Source organism: Phyllobates terribilis, unplaced genomic scaffold (genome assembly GCF_046119375.1).
Source record: "Phyllobates terribilis strain yellow unplaced genomic scaffold, ASM4611937v1 Scaffold_11__3_contigs__length_659146591, whole genome shotgun sequence".
Lineage (NCBI taxonomy): Eukaryota > Metazoa > Chordata > Amphibia > Anura > Dendrobatidae > Phyllobates > Phyllobates terribilis.
Window position 1 is genome coordinate 375,544,187 of NW_027362771.1, and position 21,089 is coordinate 375,565,275.

At 38.0% G+C, this 21,089-nt stretch overlaps 1 protein-coding gene across 1 annotated transcript in view; it reads left to right on the forward strand.

The window, feature by feature from the left end:
* Positions 1-21,089, forward strand: part of THSD4 (thrombospondin type 1 domain containing 4) — a 922,628-nt gene that overhangs the window by 620,704 nt on the left and 280,835 nt on the right. The gene's annotated exons all lie outside the window — the stretch shown is intronic.

A 21,089-nucleotide genomic window follows, 5' to 3' on the forward strand; every position in this document is an offset into this window, starting at 1 on the left:
TATTCCTACTATCCCTTGTGCGAATTTGCATCTAAAGGAATATTTTAGTGGAAAAAATGTAATTTTTAATTTTTTTCAATCCATTTTGCATTAATTCTTGTGTAGCACCTGAAGGGTTAACACATTTCCTAACAGCAGTATAGAATAATTTAAGGAGTGCATTTTTCAAAATGGTATCACTTCTGGCGTTTTCCGATCTATAGGCCCCTCAAATTCTCTTCAGAATTGATTAGGTCCATAAAAAATGAAAAATTGCTGCTAATATCGTAAAAAAAATCTAAAGAAGTCTGAAAAATGATGGTGACATAAAGTGGACATGTGGGAAATGTTATTTATTAACTATTTTGTGTGGTATGACTATCTGACTTAAGAATGTGAGCAATCAAAGTTTGAAAATCGCAAATTTTTTTAAATTTTCATTACATTTCAGATATTTTTGCACAAAAAATAAAAACTTATCGACTTACATTTACTGCTAACATAAAGTACATTGTGTCACAAAAAACAGTCTCTTATTCATCGGGATATAGGGAAGCGTTCCCGAGTTGTTATCACATAAAGTGACACTGGTCAGATTTGAAAACAAGGCTTGGTCTTTAAGCTTAAAATTGGCTCTGTTACTAAGGAGTTAATAAGAACATTATAATCATAGATATATGATGTGTTACAAAGGCCATATGTCACCAGAAACATTTGGATTAAATGTTCCATGAGCCTGTGATTATATTGTTGTAGTCTTAGAAAGCTAACATGTTTTTTTGGTAATTAATATGTTTTCTAATGAACAGTCATTAAGTGTTGACACTTATTTAGCCTTTTTCAGGGCTACAAATATAATGCATCTTATAGATTTATTAACCATCTGAGTAAAGAATGAAACAAAGAGATCCCTTATATATCCTAATTAATGTCCTGATGACATAACCCACTCAGTTCTTGTTCTTGTGGTTTTACACTTTCACCATGACATTGATAGCAGAGGAGTTTTACTTCGTATACCTTTCTGTGTGTTTTTACAGTGTAATTTTCCCACTGCAAAAATAAACTGCATGCTGTATTAAGAGGTGTTAAATATCGGGTTTCTGTCTCCATGAGAATTGAGGACCAGATGCATATGTAAAGAGTATTGCAGGTGATGCAGGTTTTTAAGTGTAAACTTTCTGCTTTATTTACATGTTAAGAAATCAGTAGTTTTGGAACTGAAACGTGTTTAGCAGTATTGTGTTGTTTATGCAGAATGTTCATGTTGTCTGCTATTATATTTACATACTGTTGTAGTTTTAGAGAGCGTTTTCAGAGCGCCATAAATATTTTGTATCAAACCTTAAAAGATCAATTTTACAGATATTTTCATTTCACATGTTTTTTGCAGATTGTAGTTTATCTCTGGGTAATAACAGTCTTTCACCAAACAAGGTGAAAACAAGGTGAGGCTTCACTGGGTTCAAAATTACCCAGTCTAGGTGATGTTTTACCAAACTTTTTCTTGTTCCTTGACATGGGGTCAAGTAATTAAAATTGAATGCTGTCTTGCTGTCTTTAGATCATTAGCCGTAGCATAGAAGGAGTGAAAATATTGCTGCAGATTTACTATTGTTATTGTGCCTTGACATTGTAGGAAAATGCAGCAGATCTTAGTGTAAACTCTTACATTTATGTTTAGATGTAATAATTATTCCATGTTTAAAGGGAATGCTTCAACAGGAAATAATATAATATTAAATCAAGCTTTTATGTTAATGTATTGTTTAAATGTATATTTCTGTGTTATGTTTTATTGTACATAAGGAATAACAAACTTTTTTCTGCCCATTATATTACTTGTATCCTGCATTTCCATGGTTTCCAACTCTCTTGGCTCTACCATTAATTTTCAGTTGTCTCTGGGTTAATGAATGGAGACAATATGCTACAATGTTTTCCATATACAGCACACACAGACATGATGCATCCTCACTCTCCTGTATTTATGAAGCACACAGTCAGAAACCACAGCAACATGGAAGACATTATACAGCAGTACTGAGCAGTGTAGGTGTGAATCCAGCACTTCAGTGAGATTAAGGACTTAATAGAAACAACATCATGCCTCTGTGTGTGCCTGTTGCTTTTTATTTTACTTTGCTTCTCATTCCTCCCTTCTACTACTCCCCTTTCCTACTCCATAGACTTCAATAGACAGCTGTAATTTGGTACTAAAGTGAGCTGGCAGCAAACTGTTTTTGACCAAGACCACAAATTATCAATTTGATATTTCTTTTAAACATGACTACATGTGCTCACATTGTTTAAGGAGATTTCAGTTTATTTAACCCTATTTTGACTTAGCGATTTTCCATTTTTGCATTTTCATTTTTTCCTTCTCTTCTACCTAGAGCCATAAAAATGTTATTTTTCCATCAACCTATCAAGGCATGATTTTTATGGGACGTGTTGTACTTTTGAATGACACCATCCATTTTATCGTGTGACGTACTGCAAAGTGGAACAAAAAATTCCAAGTGCTGAGAAATAACGTAAAAAGCACAATTCAGCAATTATTATTTTTTTATTTCTTTTTTATTTACAGCATGCATTATATGGTAAAACTAATCTGTAAATATGATCCTCCAGGTAGGTATAATTACAGAGATCCCAAACTTACATAGTTATTTTTATTTAAGTGGTGAAAAAAAAAAATTTGCTTCTGTTACCATATTTCAAGAGCCGTAACATTTAACATTTTTGGTTGATGGAGCTGTGTGAGGGCTTGTGTTTTGCGCCCTGAGGAAACATTTTTATTGATACCACTTTGAGGTAGATATGATGTTTTGATCACTTTTTATTGCATTGTTTGCAATTATATGGCAGCCAAAGAGTACAATTCTGATATTTTGATTTTTTTCTCATTACACCATTTACCGATTGGATTAATTAATTTTATTTTAAATAAAATTATAAATAAATTACATTTATTTAAATATTTAATTACATTTTTCATTTTTTTTATTTTCTTCATATTTTCATACGTTTTTTTAATTTTTTTTATTGCATTTGTTAGTCCCTTTAGGGAAGTTGAACCTGCAGTCAATCGTCTGATTGCTTGTGCTATCTACAGCAATGCTACAGGATTGCTGTAGATAGCAAAAATCATGTGCTATATATACATATATATATACATAGCCAAAATCACGGTCGTCTATAAATGCCACTCATAGGCGGGCTTTCACAGGATTACCATCATGACAGGTACGGGGGTGTTCATCAAATTTTTGTCTGTTAATGGAAACCCATCGGCGCCCCACGATTGCTTTGCAGGTGCCCTAAAGGGCGGTCACAGCAGAGAGTCCCCCAGGACGTGTGCTGTACATGCTGCTGTCAAAGATTAACAGCAGCATTTAACAGGTTAAAAGTCAATGGAGGAGCTTAGCTCCACCTGTGGCTGTTAGAGTCAGATGATAGCTGAATAACACAGCCGTCATCTACTAGCAAAGATGCAGGCTTATTTCCTGTGCCCACATCAAAGTCAGGGAACCACCATATTATTAATTAGGGTGGATTGTCCATGTGATTGGCTACAAAGACCTTGTAATAAGTTCAGAATTGTTCTCTAACCTTTACTTGTAGAGGTATTTTAGAACAAGAGGAGTTTACATAATATTTTGTTATTTTACTATCCAAGAGACCAAAGCTTTGGTTGTGTTTAGACTAGATACACATTGCATTTATGGCCATTGTCAGGCATATACATTTAGAAAATATAAGCCCAATTGTAGTCACAGTTTAGAATGATGCCCAGGCATCCTTCCACCATAGGGGCACAATGTAAAAAAGAAGGATATGTTTTTTTATTGTATTTGTATAGGAAAATGAAGACCCTGCATTGTTTCCTATAAGGTTAAATAAATGCTATACAGAGGAATACCAGTCAGACAAGGGCCAAAAGAACACACTTTTGTCCTCTGTCTGGTGAATGGACCTTTATGGTAATGTTAAAGTAAGTGTTCGGAAAAGCACTCAACGTATACTTTAGGCTAAGTGCATGAATGCAGTGTGCACTTAGCCTAACCTTTATGGGATGCAAACGGAGCAGATAGGAATTCAGTTACTAGCAGTCTGTATGCTGTATTTAAATGGTTAACTGGTTATGTACATTCCGATGGTATAATTCAGAATAATCCACAGTTGAAAAATAATAATGTGTATGTCTGAAAAGTAACCTGGAGACTCACCAGAACAAAATTATATCGCCCATCAGGGGCGGAGGAAATAAGATCTCAAAACCAAGCCCATCATTCTTCTTGTGTTAAGATTATTTTTAGCCTTATTCTGTATTATAATATGGTTGTTATCCATCTTTGGCACTTCGATTGGTAAAGAAATATGTGTAGGGGAAAAGGAGAAATATGTGCTCTTCTGCACAAGTATAATGGCATGTATTACAAACACTCATCGCCAGAGAGGCTCTGGCCATAGTTAAATACTGTTTTTTTTTTACTACCCAGTATATCTACAATACTTCAGTATCTGGAAAGTGGAAAGAACACTTTATATCAAAGCGAATGTACAGAGCTCATTTAATTCAAAAGGTGAACACACTAAGTGCAGATGATTAATGAACTGCTATTTAAGTGCTGCAACGATAATCATATCTCATTGTATTTACTGTATGAAATTTCTGAAGTGGGCATTTGGTGTTCGTATAATGTGGAGCAAAATCTTTTTAAAGATCCTTAAAAAAAAAAAATAAAAAAAAATAAAATGTTAAAACACTAAATGATCTTTCATTATGGATGAAAATATATTTAGCAAATATAATAGACGTGTGGATTAGTAAAGTTTATTAATATTGATAAATGCTAAAAAATACAATGTAACAGTTTCTGGATGTCTAGTTTCACATTTGAGATGTATCACATTATACTGTGAATTAGAGCATTTATTAGATAGTAATTTCCTAATTTTATTCTATGAAATGAATGTCTCCAGTTAGCTGGAGTTAATTGCAAAAAACAGAGCCTAAAAGAAAAAAAATTTAAAGTGACATATTTCATCGTTCTTAGTGCACATTTATGCTTGGTCAAAATCGCTGTAACCAAATGATACTTTAAAGTATTTTAAAGCATTTTTTAACAAGTGACACAGCATTCTCTAGGTATGGCATTTTTTTCTGGCATTTTCTCCATAGTATTCACAATAGGACATTACATTACCTAGAAAAATGCTGTTTAAAGAGGGCCCTTCACCAGGTTTAGCATGTTAAACTGGCCACACCATGGCCATAGCATAAAAGTAAAGTTAATAATATAACTATCATTACAAACTCTTCAGTTTTACTTAAATTAGTTAATGCAAAAATGAATACACCCCACATCAAAAACAACTACATCTAGTATTTTTTATGACCTTCATGATTTTTAAGGACAGCACCAAGTGTTCTAGGCATGGAATGACTTATTGCAACATCTATCTTTTTCCATTCTTCAAGAATGACGTCTATTAGAGCCTCGATGCTGGATGGAGAGTGATGCTCAACTTCTCTTCAGAATTCCCTGTAACTCTTTGGTTGGGTTCAGCTCAAGAAACATACTTGGCCACTAAATCACTTTCACCCTGTTCTACAAAAACGCATAGTGCCCTTAGATGTGTGTTTTTGATAGTTGTCATGTCTATCAAGGGCACATCTACTAAGAGTGATGGTAGCATCTTCTCTTTCAATATAAAGCAGTACATCTGTGAATTCATGATACCATTAACCCCTTTACAACCCAAGGTGGTTTGCACGTTAATGACCAGGCCAATTTTTACAATTCTGACAACTGTCACTTTATGAGGTAATTACTCTGGAATGCTTCAACGGATCCCCCTGATTCTGAGATTGTTTTTTCGTGACATATTGTACTTCATGATTGTGGTAAAATTTATTTGATATCACCTGCGTTTATTTGTGAAAAAAATGGAAATTTGGCGAAAATTTTGCAATTTTCAAAATTTTAATTTTTATGCCCTTAAATAAGAGAGATAAGTCACACAAAATAATTATTAAATAACATTTCCCACATGTCTACTTTACATCAGCACAATTTTGGAACCAAATTTTTTTTTTATTGGGGAGCTATAAGGGTTAAAAGTTGACCAGCGATTTCTCATTTTTCCAACAAAATTTACAAAACCATTTTTTTAGGGACCACATCATATTTAAAGTCACTTTGAGGGGTCTTTATGACAGAAAATACCCAAAAATGACACCATTCTAAAAACTGCACCCCTCAAGGTGCTCAAAACCACATTCAAAACTTTATTAACCCTTCAGGTGCTTTACATGAATTTTTGGAATGTGGAAGAAAAAAATGAACATTTAACTTTTTTCACAAAAATGTTACTTTAGACCCATTTTTTTTTTTATTTTCGCAGGGGTAACAGGAAAAAATGGACCCCAAAATTTGTTGTGCAATTTCCCCTCGGCACACAGATACCCCATATGTGGGGAAAAACCACTGTTTGGGCGCACGGCAGGGCTCGGAAGGGAAGGAGCACCATTTGACTTTTTGAATGTAAAATTTGCTTGAACAATTAGCGGACGCCATGTTGCATTTGGGGAGCCCCTGATGTGCCTAAACAGTGGAAACCCCCCACAAGTGACACCATTTTGGAAACTAGACCCCTCAGGGAACTTATCTAGATGTGTGGTGAGCACCTTGAACCCCTAGGTGCTTCACAGAAGTTTATAACATTGAGCCATAAAAATAAAATTTTCACATTTTTCCCACAAAAATGTTTTTCAGCCCCCACTTTTGCATTTTCATAAGGGTAACAGAAGAAATTGCACTATGCAGTTTGTTTTGCAATTTCTCCTGAGTTAACAGATACCCCATATGTGGGGGAAAACCACTGTTTAGGCGTGCGGCAGGGTTCGGAAGGGAAGGAGCGCCATTTGACTTTTTGATTGTAAAATTTGCTTGAATAATTAGCGGATGTTCACCTGATGTGCCTAAACAGTGGAAACCCCCCACAAGTGACACCATTTTGTAAACTAGACCCCTCAGGGAACTTATCTAGATGTGTGGTGAGCACCTTGAACCCCCAAGTCCCTTACAGAAGTTTATAACATGGAGCCGTGAAAATAAAAAAATATCAAACTTTTTCCACAAAAATTATGTTTTAGCCCCAATTTTTTTATTTTCACAAGGGTAAGAGGAGAAAATGGACCCCAAAAACTTTTGTGCAATTTCTCCTGAGTACGCCAATACCCCATATGTGGGGAAAATACAGTGTTTGGGCGCACGGCAGAGTTCAGAAGGGAAGGATGACTTTGTGACTTTTTGAACGCAAAATCGGCTGGAATCGAGAGCAGATGCCATGTCGCGTTTGGAGAGCCCCTGATGTAGCTAAATAGTGGAAACCCCCCACAAGTGACCCCATTTTGGAAACTACACCCCTCAAGGATTTTATCAAGGGGTATAGTTAACATTTTTGAACCCAGAGGTACGACACAGAATTTGATAGCATTAGGACTTCATATTGAATAAGTTGTCATTAGTCTTGAGCGCAAGTGCTCACTACTTGAGTTTGCATCGAGTACTCAGGTATGCACCATGTATCACTGGTGCTCAAGTGAAATGTTTGAGTCCCTGCTCCGCATGTTTCACGGTTATTAGACACCCCAAAAAAAACATGCGGGGATCGCTCGTGCATGGCAGGCAATCCCTGCGAGTTTTTTTTGGCCGCGAAGCATATGGGGCGGAGACTCGAGCACCCACGATACTCAATGCATACCCGAGCACCCGATGCAAACTCAAGTAGCGAGCACTTGCGTTCAACACTAGTTGCCATATTGTCATCTTTTTTTTACTTTTGAAAAAAACCCAACCCCAACCCCAACCCTAACCCTACCCTGGCCCAACCCTAACCCCAACCCTAACATTAGCACAACCCTAACCCCAACCCCAGCCATAGTGTTTATTTTTTACGCCGTTCCTAGTGCGGTATAAGTGATTAGACGACCTTATTCTTCAGGTCGGTGCGACTACAGAGATACCAGAATCATATCGGGTTTTTATGACTGACAGCTGTCACACACTAAAAGACACATATTTTGTAAAATCTAGTTTTTGCATCGCCATTTTTTGAAAGCTATAATTTTTCCATATTTTGGCCAACAGAGTCATGGGATGGCTTGTTTTTTGCGGGATGAGTTGACGTTTTTATTGGTGCCATTTTCAGGCATGTGACATTTTTTGATCGCTTTCTATTCCAGCTTTTGGGAGGCAGAATAAACAAAAACCAACCATTCAGGAATTGTTTTTTTTTTTTTTCATTTTTTTATTCTACTCCGCATGTGGTAAAATTGATAAGGCAGCTTTATTCTTCGGGTCAGTACGTTTACAAAAAAAATCTGCAAAGTAAGAATGCTCTGAAAACTAGAAGTGATTACAGTTTATTGTTATAAATGTATATACATGTGTATATGCATTTATATTTTGGTGATTTTTCTATCTTGTAACTCATGTGTCTTGTAAATCATGTCATTGTAAATAATAAGCTACAGGTTACCTCTTGTATTCACAGTTCATATAGGACTATTGTGTTTAGAGACATTATTATCAGTTCCATAAATGGAGCCGTGTTCTTTGTAAATAGCTGCTTGTTTTTTGCCTTTGACAGAGAACAGTAGTGTCTTACAGATTATACACTAATGCATGCTCATATACTGCTTTGTTGTATTTTCTATGTAATCAAGGGATTTATAAGGATGGAAAAGTGTTAGTAAAACCCTGTCATCATAACCTATCAGGAACACCTGCTTTTCTGATATATGCATATATTACTTCATGTTAGAGGCTCATTAGGCATCAGATTTGGGCAGTAAGTTGCTTGTGGCATAAGTTGGAAAAGGAAAATATTCATAGGTGCACTATGCTATTTTATCAGTCTGCCCTGCTTTAATTCAACAGCTGTTTCCTGTATAAAGAAACCTGCCATATAAATATCTAAATAACTTTTAACTCTATAGCATTTGCATGGAATGTCTCAGTACAGCTTTATTTTAACAATATTAGGTAACTATTTCTCAAGTGTTATGAGTTTGACCCCATTGAAAACTTTAAAGTGAACCTGACAGCTGATACATGCTGCCCGATCCACAGGCAGCTGCGGAGTTTCAGAGAAGACCATACTTTATTATCGCCACCGGGGACAGAGCCGCGCTGTAGACTAGCAGCACAGGCGGATGCCCAGAGGATTTTCCCGTCCGCTAAACTGGATTGACAGGTCTGTCTCCATACGCATATAAACAGAGACCTTTCATAGCTTAATTGTCATCCTATCATTACGTCTTTGGAGTGTGGGGAAGATCTGGTACATGAAGGAAATCCATGCAAAGACAGGGAAAATATACAAACTCTATTTAGATGTTGCCCTTAAAACTCAGGACCCCAATATTACAACCGTGCTAATCACCGAGCACCTCTATTCAGAAATGAAAAAAAACAACAACCCTTTTCCTGCCAGAATCCTTAGAAATAACAATTGACCAGTGTGGGCTTTTTTGTTGTTTATGCCAGACTTCTATTCCGTTCCTGGCACAAAAAGAAGTTACTTGTAAGCATTTTCCAGATGATGAGACTCTGATTTCCAAAGTCACAACGTGGCTTTTGGGGCAACCTGTCGACTTCTACAAGCGAGGTGTTTACAGTTGCTTAAAGAGATGGGAGAAGTATGTGTCCCTAAGTGGCACCTATGTAGAGAAGGACTAATAACGGTGCCAAGTTTCACTGCTCTCAGTCCACAGGAAGTGGGTCAGGGGAAATATTTAATGAACGCCCCTCATAAATGGAGCTTTAACTGCACTAAATATACTATTTTTCAGACTTTGGCACATTGTCCTCAAACACTGTAGCATGCCGAATCCTAACAGTATTAGAAAAGCTACTTTGCATGTGACCGCATGTATACCGATAGGTTACCTGTCACGTGATGATGACCTCTTGATCCCGCAAGCCAAATCCTAACAGCATGTATATTATGCTACAATGGTTGCTCAAAATTTTCCCAAGTCTGGAAAACCCGTTAATTCTGTTTGTAATGGTATAGAGCAAGGTTGGCCTAGCACATGAGAGTACCTCTGGTGGTCCTGGTCCTGATACAGTAATAAGCCCTTGGTAGAACAGGACTACGATAATCCAGCAGAAGACAATCTAAACCCATTTTGTAGGGGGTTAATTTGGTCTTTTTTTTGGAATATTGTCCCCACTGATATAATTATGCTCACGCATTTATGACTGTGGCACGCTGTATACACTTATTGGATTCAATTGGGAGTATTTGAATACTTTAGGGGTCATATTGATTTAATAATCTACTTTATTAGGTACTGAATAAGCTTGATGTGACTTGTAGTCCTCCCTAATGGTTAATCAATTGGTATTATTTGTAGTTCTTTTGTGGACTGGTTCTTAGGTTACATTTTGATTCATGGATGTACTGTATATTGATTTATTGCCTGTGCCTGGGATTAACTTTTTTTGTTTGCATGTGCTGTACTCAATTTTCAATATTTCAATAATATTATGTAAGTTTATTATTCAATTGACTTTATTAGCTCACTCTCTGTCTATATATGGGCTATGTGTTCTAATTGATGAGCAATATTTTTTATTTGTAATAGGCCACATCTGGCTACATTTTGCTGTTTCAAAGCTAATTTTTAGTGTTGCAAAAAAATTCCGGAAATTCAGATTCAGCAATATGCTTGACTTTGGTATTGAAATTTGTTTCCCATCAAATTTATTTGATGTGCATCAAATATGCCTTTTTTTTTTTGCTCTGGTGTGTCTATAGCCCTCAGAGAGTAATACATACTGACTAAAAAAAATAGTTTCTCTGCTTTCCTCTCCTGCTGCTGTATCTCCCCATCCAGTCCTTCACTGAGATGTGGCTGGAGGGAGCTCTGCACAGGACCATGTACTTTACAGAAATGATGTGCCAAACAGGCAGATATCATCTTCCAAGTGTCCTTGAAGCAATCACTGCACTACAATCTATGGCACTCCCATAAAGTGGAGTGGTAGTGCACATAATCAACTTCCGCTCCATTCAGCTGGGGCTCTTCAGAGCTCCGGTTCTCAGGATTGGTGGGGACCATAGCAGTCAAACCCCTAGTGATTGGAAAGTTACTCATGCATAGGGGATAACTTTTAAACTTGAGAACACCCCTGTAAGTTACATTGAAAAGAAGCACTACTATGTACTGATGTCATAAAAATATAATGGAGATGTTACAATTAATCAGAAGTAAAGAAGCCGACATGGGATAAAATGGAAAGTACATAAATAAGAACAGGGACAAAAGAGTAATGGAGAAAAAAAAAGGAAGATAACAGTGTGATTGGTACAGATCTAAAAGGTAATATATAAATATGGAGCTACTGGGTCAAAATATGAAAACTGAAAAAACGATAATTTATCAAGACTGGATGACAATAGTATTTGTGTTGTCTGGAGGATGAAGAATAGGGCTGGGTAATGAAACAATTGTAATAGATAAGTGCACCGATCAGCCATAACACTAAACCACTGACAGGTGAGGTGAATAATGTTGATTATGTCATTACATTGGTACCATTAAATGGGTGAAATATATTAGGCTGCAAGTGAACAGTCAGTTCTTAAAGTTGATGTGTTAGAAGCATGAAAAAGGGACAAAAAAGGACAAATTGTAATGGCTAGATGACTAGGTCTAATCCTTTCAAAAATGTCTGACCATATGAGGAGTTTCTGGAATGCAGTGGTTAGTACCTACTAAAAATTTTTTGGGGTAGGTCAATGAGTGAACTGGCAACAGGGCTATAGTCGTCCTAAGGATCAATGATGCCAGTAAAGGCTAGCCCATCTGCTCTGATCCTAATGAAGTTACTGAAAAACTTAATCCTGGACATCTTCAGAAGTTTTGAGGGATCCATGCCTCAACAGGACATAGCTTGAAATACATTATACGTACTATGTGAATAGTTTATATAATAGCTTTACACACACCCTTATATAATCTCAGTTACCATTTCACAGACAATAAAGTGAACAGCAAATCCCCCCCACACACAATAATAACTGCATGCACATTTAGTCCATGTACTAATTTAGACACCTTATTCTTGGTGCCATCAGAGGTGAGAGAAACTTTGAACTAGACTTAAAATTTGACATAGCGATGTAAATGATCTCGGTAATGAAAACATGAATTTAAAGGGAACTTGTCATGTTGAAAATGATCTCTGATCTGCAGACATGATTTATAGAGCAGGATGAGCTGATTAATTTTATATACATTTTTGAGGAAAAGGTTTCAATAATCCTTACATTTTAATCATTGAAATCCTTGGTGTTTGTATACATATGAGTCCAGTGAGTGGTCCTATTAATGATTGACAGTCTTTCCTGTATGACTGTGCATGCAGAGATAGCTGTCAATCACTGAGTAGGACGCCCACTAGACTCATATGCATACAAAAACTAAGGATTTCAATGAATAAAATATCAGTTATACTGATCTGATTCTTTTTCCCAAAAACTATGTATCATTCTCTCAGCTTCTCCTCTATACCATTCTGTCAATGGATCAGACTGCAGTTAAAACGTGATAGGTTGCCTTTGCAGTGATACACAGTCTGCTGCTACCTCTACCAAGATGGCTCTCCTGTTCTGAGCATGTTGCCTTCAAGAAGCCAAATGTATGGAATTATTGAAATGTGTAAAGCAGCACATGCTGAGGACTTTTGTGTAGTTGGAGGCAAAAACAGAAAAAATAGCCTTCCTAACCAGTTCTTTCAATAGTGGATTATGCTGCTGTGCTTATTAGACATAGATCAAGTTATCAAGTTGGCTAACAACTTAAAGCTGAGGTTGTTCTCAGCGTTCTCCCCCATGCATGAACGTTAAGTAACTGTTTTGTAGAAGACTGTTCCCTCAGGGTTCTGGTATCAGGCTCTAGACCATTACAAGCTTTATGTTTTCTGTTAAGTGCTTCTAGTTTGACAAACCATATACTTTGGTTAACGTGCAATGAAGTGACACTGAGATCAGCTGACAAGGTACATAGAGGTTTGCAAAATTAATCAACTATTTTCCATCACTGGTTGCAAACTTAAGCCTCTGTATCTTGTGTTGTTACAATGTCCAAAGATATAAGATGATACTTTTGATTTTCATAATTGGAGAGCCTTTTTTAGTAAATTTATAAATTAAAAATCCTTACTACCTATTGTTCTAGTCCCTCTAACCACACTGTATGGCTGAATTTGGGTTGACCAAGGAGAGGTTGTTCTGGGGTAGACCAACTTCTTCCATCTGCTTCAATTAGCCTCTGTCGATATTCTGCATGTTTAGAGGTGTATATATTGTTTGTGCAGACTTTATCTCAGCCAACTTTGTACATATATCTTAAAGAGGAGATTGCACAATGGAAGGGAATCCCGATTGCATGTGCATCTGAAGTTTTGGGAAGTTACCGTTGTTGCTTGCTGCGTAGCCCTCTAGTACAGTAGGTGAACTGCTTTTGGTAACAAATACATATCGATCAGTAAAGGCAGATGGTAGTTGCCATATTTAAAGCATACCTGTAGTTTCTAATAACTTCTCAGAATAAGCTGTCATGTGATTACATTAGAAATACCACTATTTCTAGCCGTTATATGAATTGCATCCTGCATTTATCATCAATTTTCCATTCTGCAAGGTTTATTTCTAATTTTCAGTTGTCTATTAGCTGGTGGAAGGAATCTAGCTGCTTTGATGTCTCCCATACACAGTACACAGAGGCATGAGGGATTCCTGCTCTTCTTTCTCAGTAGCATAAAGAAAGAAGCAGTACCATCATGGATTATATTACAATACTGATCTGTGTGACTGTGAATCCAGCACTGAAGTGAAATAATTTTACTAGAATTTGCAGCATAATCTGCCTGTCTCTCCGCCTGTATCTGCATTGTCTCTCACTTTGCCGAGTGCTTATAACTCTTCTTTCTCCCTCCAATTTACATAGAGTGTAAGGCTATGTGCCCACGATGCAGAAATGCTCCGGATTTTTTCCTGAGCATTTCTGCATCTCCCTGGCAGAAAAAACGCATGCGGATTTTACATGCGTTTTTCCTGCCAGGGAGAAGCGGAAGTGAAGCGTTCTTCACATGCATTTCCGCATGTGGGTTGTCAAGCGATTTTAGCATCACTTGGAAAGTGCTTGACAACTTGGTCACACTATATAAACCCATGCAAACGGCATGGGTTTATATAGTGTGACCGAAAGAATGGTAAAAAAAAAAAAAAAAAAATATTATACTTACCTTCTGATGGCCCGCGCTGTCTTTATCCGACGCGTCTCGGCTTGCCGGCAGCTCGCGGTAGACTAAAGAACCTGCCGACGTCAGCGGTCATGTGACCTGTCACATGACTAAATGACGTCACCGCAGGTCCTTTAGTCTACCGCGAGCTGCCGGCAAGCCGAGACAAGGACACCGGGGGCCATCAGAAGGTAAGTATAATGTATATTTTTCATTTTATTCTTTTTTTTACAGGTTCTATGGTACCCGGGTCTGGAGGAGAGTCTCCTCTTCTCCAAACCCGGGAACCATCCGCACATTGAAACGCATGGAATCTGCATCTACAGATCCAGTGATGCGGATTCCATGCGTTCCAATGCAAGTCAATGGCGGCGAAAACACAGCGCTTCCACAAAATAATTGGTAGTGCTGCGGATTTTTCCGCAATGATAATACGCAGCGGAAATTTCCGCAGCATGTGCACAGCACATGCGGATTATCATTGGGGAACATGGAAGACCTTGTACCAAGCGTTTTTTAAGCGTTTCTGCAGCGGAATTGCCGCTGTGGAAACGCTTAAAAAACGCATAGTGGGCACACAGCCTAATAGGCAACAACAAAAAAATAAAAAATGACACCTCATTGCGTAGTCAGTTTGTATTGCAGTGGCCAAGATATATTTGAGCTATTTTTTTTTTCCACAGTGGACAATGAGTTCAGGACGAAGGGGAGGAGAACAAGTGGCTCATAAGTGGAGAAAGAAGCAAATTTCTCTGTTAAGATGTAATACAAAGTTTCTTATATTTGCCTTTACTATTGATTTATGCAGTATTTGTTGAAATGACAATTACTGTCTACACTTTCTGCCACTGTTACTGGGAACATAAAAAACAATATTACGAAAAGAAGGCAAGGATCCATTTCAGCATTAACCTGATTTTTTGGGAGGCAAATGTTAGAAATAATGCATTCAAAATAATGTTTTACATTTGTTCTATTATCTCCTGTTGCCTATATATTGCCAACCTATTCCATGGCAGTGTATTCGTATTGCAACCTGAACTTTAAATGTTTCAGCAGTCCTGCTCCTACTCTGCAGTGGTATTCTAAAGTGTCACTCCTGCAGTGACATTCTAAAGTGTCACTGCTGCAGTGGCATTCTAAAGTGTCACTGCTGCAGTGGCATTCTAAAGTGTCACTGCTGCAGTGGCATTCTAAAGTGTCACTGCTGCAGTGGCATTCTAAAGTGTCACTGCTGCAGTGGCATTCTAAAGTGTCACTGCTGCAGTGGCATTCTAAAGTGTCACTCCTGCAGTGGTATACTAAAGTGTCACTGCTGCAGTGGCATTCTAAAGTGTCACTGCTGCAGTGGCATTCTAAAGTGTCACTGCTGCAGTGGCATTCTAAAGTGTCACTGCTGCAGTGGCATTCTAAAGTGTCACAGCTGCAGTGGCATTCTAAAGTGTCACAGCTGCAGTGGCATTCTAAAGTGTCACTCCTGCAGTGGCATTCTAAAGTGTCACTCCTGCAGTGGCATTCTAAAGTGTCACTGCTGCAGTGGCATTCTAAAGTGTCACTCCTGCAGTGGCATTCTAAAGTGTCACTGCTGCAGTGGCATTCTAAAGTGTCACTGCTGCAGTGGCATTCTAAAGTGTCACTGCTGCAGTGGCATTCTAAAGTGTCACAGCTGCAGTGGCATTCTAAAGTGTCACTGCTGCAGTGGCATTCCAAAGTGTCACAGCTGCAGTGGCATTCCAAAGTGTCACAGCTGCAGTGGCATTCTAAAGTGTCACTCCTGCAGTGGCATTCTGAAGTGTCACTCCTGCAGTGGCATTCTAAAGTGTCACTCCTGCAGTGGCATTCTAAAGTGTCACAGCTGCAGTGGCATTCTAAAGTGTCACTCCTGCATTGGCATTCTAAAGTGTCACTCCTGCATTGGCATTCTAAAGTGTCACTCCTGCAGTGGCATTCTAAAGTGTCACTCCTGCAGTGGCATTCTAAAGTGTCACTCCTGCAGTGGCATTCTAAAGTGTCACTGCTGCAGTGGCATTCTAAAGCGTCACTGCTGCAGTGGCATTCTAAAGCGTCACTGCTGCAGTGGCATTCTAAAGCGTCACTGCTGCAGTGGCATTCTAAAGCGTCACTGCTGCAGTGGCATTCTAAAGCGTCACTGCTGCAGTGGCATTCTAAAGCGTCACTGCTGCAGTGGCATTCTAAAGCGTCACTGCTGCAGTGGCATTCTAAAGCGTCACTGCTGCAGTGGCATTCTAAAGCGTCACTGCTGCAGTGGCATTCTAAAGCGTCACAGCTGCAGTGGCATTCTAAAGCGTCACAGCTGCAGTGGCATTCTAAAGCGTCACAGCTGCAGTGGCATTCTAAAGCGTCACAGCTGCAGTGGCATTCTAAAGCGTCACAGCTGCAGTGGCATTCTAAAGTGTCACAGCTGCAGTGGCATTCTAAAGTGTCACAGCTGCAGTGGCATTCTAAAGTGTCACAGCTGCAGTGGCATTCTAAAGTGTCACTCCTGCAGTGGCATTCTAAAGTGTCACTCCTGCAGTGGCATTCTAAAGTGTCATAGCTGCAGGACAGAACGGTCATGTGATCACTGTGTATAGAGAGGGAGCAGGAGCTGTGGGGTCCTAGACAACTCTGCTGTGCAGCAAGGAAGCACTTCCCTATTATACCAGCCCCAGTTAGAAGTGAAATAAGGTGAAAATAAAAATGTTTTAATGTTTACATTCCCCCCAAAAGTCTTTTATGACCTCATTGGCGGAAGAGCGTGTAATGAAAAATAAATAAATAAAAAGTAACAGGTAAAAAATAATAATTAAAAAAAATGCCACTGTCAATCTAAATATCTGTTATTAGCCCCACTGTGTAAAAAATATGTCCAACATATAAAAATATTTGTTACAGAACGAGAAACAAATTTTTACATTTATTTTAGTGGTCCTGTGTGGTCATAATAAAAATGGTAAAAGCTGCCAATTATTTCCTTTATTTTTCCACTGACCTCAGCAAAAAAAAAAAAAGGAAATATGATAGTGAAATAAAAATGTAGCTTTATGTATCACGAAAAAATGGTGCACAAATTACGTGAATAGCCGAACAAGAATTTTTTTTTTATAGCTCTTTATACCACAAGTATGAAAAACTCGAAAATGTGCCTTTGTCAGGAATGGAGGTAAATGGCCCTGTCTTGAACTGGTTGAACACCATTTCTTGACCCCATTGAGGCTCATAATTTAAACTGCTTATCTAACAATAGGGTTATTTTCACAGGAAGTCAATTAATTTATTCATATGTTTAAAGTGTGGGAGGAAACACAAAAAAAGTAGTAATAGCTACTAGATGCTGGTACCTGAGGAGGCTCAAGGGCTGATCTGACATCAGTGTTATAAGTAGCACATGATAGACTGGGGCCCATGTTACTGATTTTGCATTAGGGTGAAGGAACTTTCAATTAGTCCTCTGTTTTCTACATAGGACTTTCAATCGGACTTTCATGGTCATGTAATTGTCTAATTATGTAGATACTGTACCAACCTCAGTTCTTCTGTATTATAAAAATGTTTAATAGATTCTATTACATCATTCAGTCTTAAAGGGAACCTGTCAGGTGAAAAAAACTGTATCAACATGCTAATATGGCGTTAATTTGCAGGTTAATAGTGTTCTGAATCTGCCCGGCGCTTTCACTGAGAGTCCCACGCCCTCACTGAGAGCCCCACTGCCAGGAAGAAATGAGTTCTATTCCTCCCAGCCGCCTTCAGGTTTCAGTTACGGGGGTGGGTAACCGCGCCTAATTCTGAGTGAGCTGTCAGTCAGCCCCGGGGGCTCAGTTACAGCTCTATACACAGAGCAGTGACTTAAACCGCGTCGGTGCCACACCCGTAACTGAATGCCAAATTTTGCTGGGATGAATAAGGTTCATTTCCAGTGGGGTTCTAAGTGCAGGCGCCAGGTAGGTTCAGAACTCTATTAACCTGCAGATTAACCCCATATCTGAAAGTTAATAGCATTTTTTCATGTGATAAGTTCCCTTTAAACACCCATGGTCACAAATATTATACTGGCAAGGATTGAGTTAAGGACAATACATACCTGGCTTATGAGGTGCTCTGGTACATAAGCTTCATCACATCTGCACAATGACATAATCTGAGTTTATCACCAATGATCACGAGACGTCTATAGTCTCCAGGGTTTGTGCATCAGAATATCTTGGAAATGCCTCATAGATATGCATGTGGGAAACCCATTCTGAGATGCAATATAAATGATGGGTAATACTGTTTTATCTCAGCTGTACATATGTCTTGAAATAGGACTATTCGTTTTATTTGTGACTTCTAAGAAATTTCACTGCAGACATGACTTACTTTCAAGTGAGTCATGAATTTATTAAAACTTGGGAAATTCTATAAAACTTCACACTAAGCTCGCTGCGTGTTCCATTCTGTAAGCTGCCAGGTGTTCTCTGCATTTCCTTGAGGTAATGACTGATAAGCAATAAATGTGCTTTGGGAATAGAAATACTGTATGTGTTATATATGTTTGTGTGAAACAGCAGTATGACAGCAGTGGGGTTTCCGGGAACGCTTCACATGGCATTTCATGGGGACATTTAGTCCCTGCTAACGCAAAACATGACTTGAGTAAGTTACGAAATAAGAGGGGATTCCATCTGTTTTGTGAGCCTTTCACAACCCTATAAACGCGACAGGTACTTCACAGAAGACGTTCAGTCATGGATAATATAGAAAGGAAATAACATAGTATCTTTGTCATCTCCCTTTAGTATAACACTTCTCAACTATACTCACTTTATAACCTTTAGGTAATGGTGAATAGGGTTAAATACAGAGGCAAAACAGTTGCTAACATGGTCTTCAAAGTACATCTGTCATCATTTGGTCACAGCAATTTGAAAAGGAAGTATACTAGATACCATTCAGTAGTAGTCAACCACTTTATTACAGTTTTCTACTGACCCCGTTAGCAGCTTTTGTCTTATCTATCTATCTATCTATCTATCTGCATATTTGTGTCTATCCCTCTATCTATCTAGCTATCTATCTATCTGCATGTCTATCTGTGTATCTATCTATCTATACCACTTTATTACAGTTTTCTACTGACCCCGTTGGCAGCTTTTGTCCTATCTATTTATCTATCAATTTATCTATCTATCTATCTATCTATCTATCTATCTATCTATCTATTTACATGTCTGTCTGTCTATCCCTCTATCTATCTATCTATCTATCTATCTATCTATCTACATGTCTGTCTGTCTATCCCTTTATCTATCTATCTATCTATCTATCTATTTACATGTCTGTCTGTCTATCCCTCTATCTATCTATCCCTCTATCTATCTATCCCTCTATCTATCTATCTATCTATCTACATGTCTGTCTGTCTATCCCTTTATCTATCTATCTATCTATCTGCATATTTGTGTCTATCCCTCTATCTATCTATCTATCTATCTATCTGCATGTCTATCTGTGTATCTATCTATACCACTTTATTACAGTTTTCTACTGACCCCATTGGCAGCTTTTGTCCTATCTATCTATCTATCTATCTATCTATCTATCTATCTATCTACATTTCTGTCTGACTATCCCTCTATCTACCCCTCTATCTACCCCTCTATCTATCCCTCTATCTATCCCTCTATCTACCTATCTATCTATCTATCTATCTATCTATCTGCATTTCTGTCTGACTATCCCTCTATCTATCCCTCTATCTATCCCTCTATCTACCTATCTATCTATCTATCTATCTGCATTTCTGTCTGACTATCCCTCTATCTATCCCTCTATCTATCTACATATCTATCTATCCATCTGCATGTCTGTCTGTCTATCCCTCTATCTATCTATCCCTCTATCTATCTATCTATCTATCTATCTATCTACATTTCTGTCTGACTATCCCTCTATCTATCCATCTATCTATCCATCCATCCATCTATCTATCTATCTATCTGCATTTCTGTCTGACTATCCCTCTATCTATCCATCTATCTATCCATCTATCTATCTATCTATCCCTCTATCTATCCCTCTATCTATCCCTCTATCTATCTATCTATCTACATTTCTGTCTGACTATCCCTCTATCTATCCATCTATCTATCCATCCATCCATCCATCTATCTATCTATCTATCTATCTATCTGCATTTCTGTCTGACTATCCCTCTATCTATCTATCTATCTATCTATCCCTCTATCTATCCCTCTATCTATCCCTCTATCTATCTATCTATCTATCTATCTATCTCCCAATCAGTAAAAATATCTGATGTAAATTTTAACACTGGACAAGAAAGATAAACTGCTTTATCAGCCACCAGACCAAGCCTCTTTGAGTCATACATGACACTTGAGGCTCCCCAAGATTGAAAACATCATTCAGGGTTCACCTGCAATAATTAGGTCGGATATTATTGATTTGTCTGTTCAGGTGAGATGTCCTGTGTCCTGAATCGGCAAAGTGGGCATGGCTGACATCTAAGCAAACAGTCAATTGCATTGGTTGTGTAGTTTGTACTGGAGAGAGGGCAGGCAGGTGTTGCCCTTTCCTAAAGTCATGTGACTTTTAATGGATGAATATTCAGCCTTCACAGTAATTACATTTGGAATCTTTTGCTATACATTCGCAAATATAAATAAGTAGATTCTATAGCGCAAAGGCAAATATTGTTCAGTATTTTTCGACCAGATATCAGGGTAATGAAATGTAAATTCTGAGTAATTGTAGAAACTAAACTTTTATTAGAGA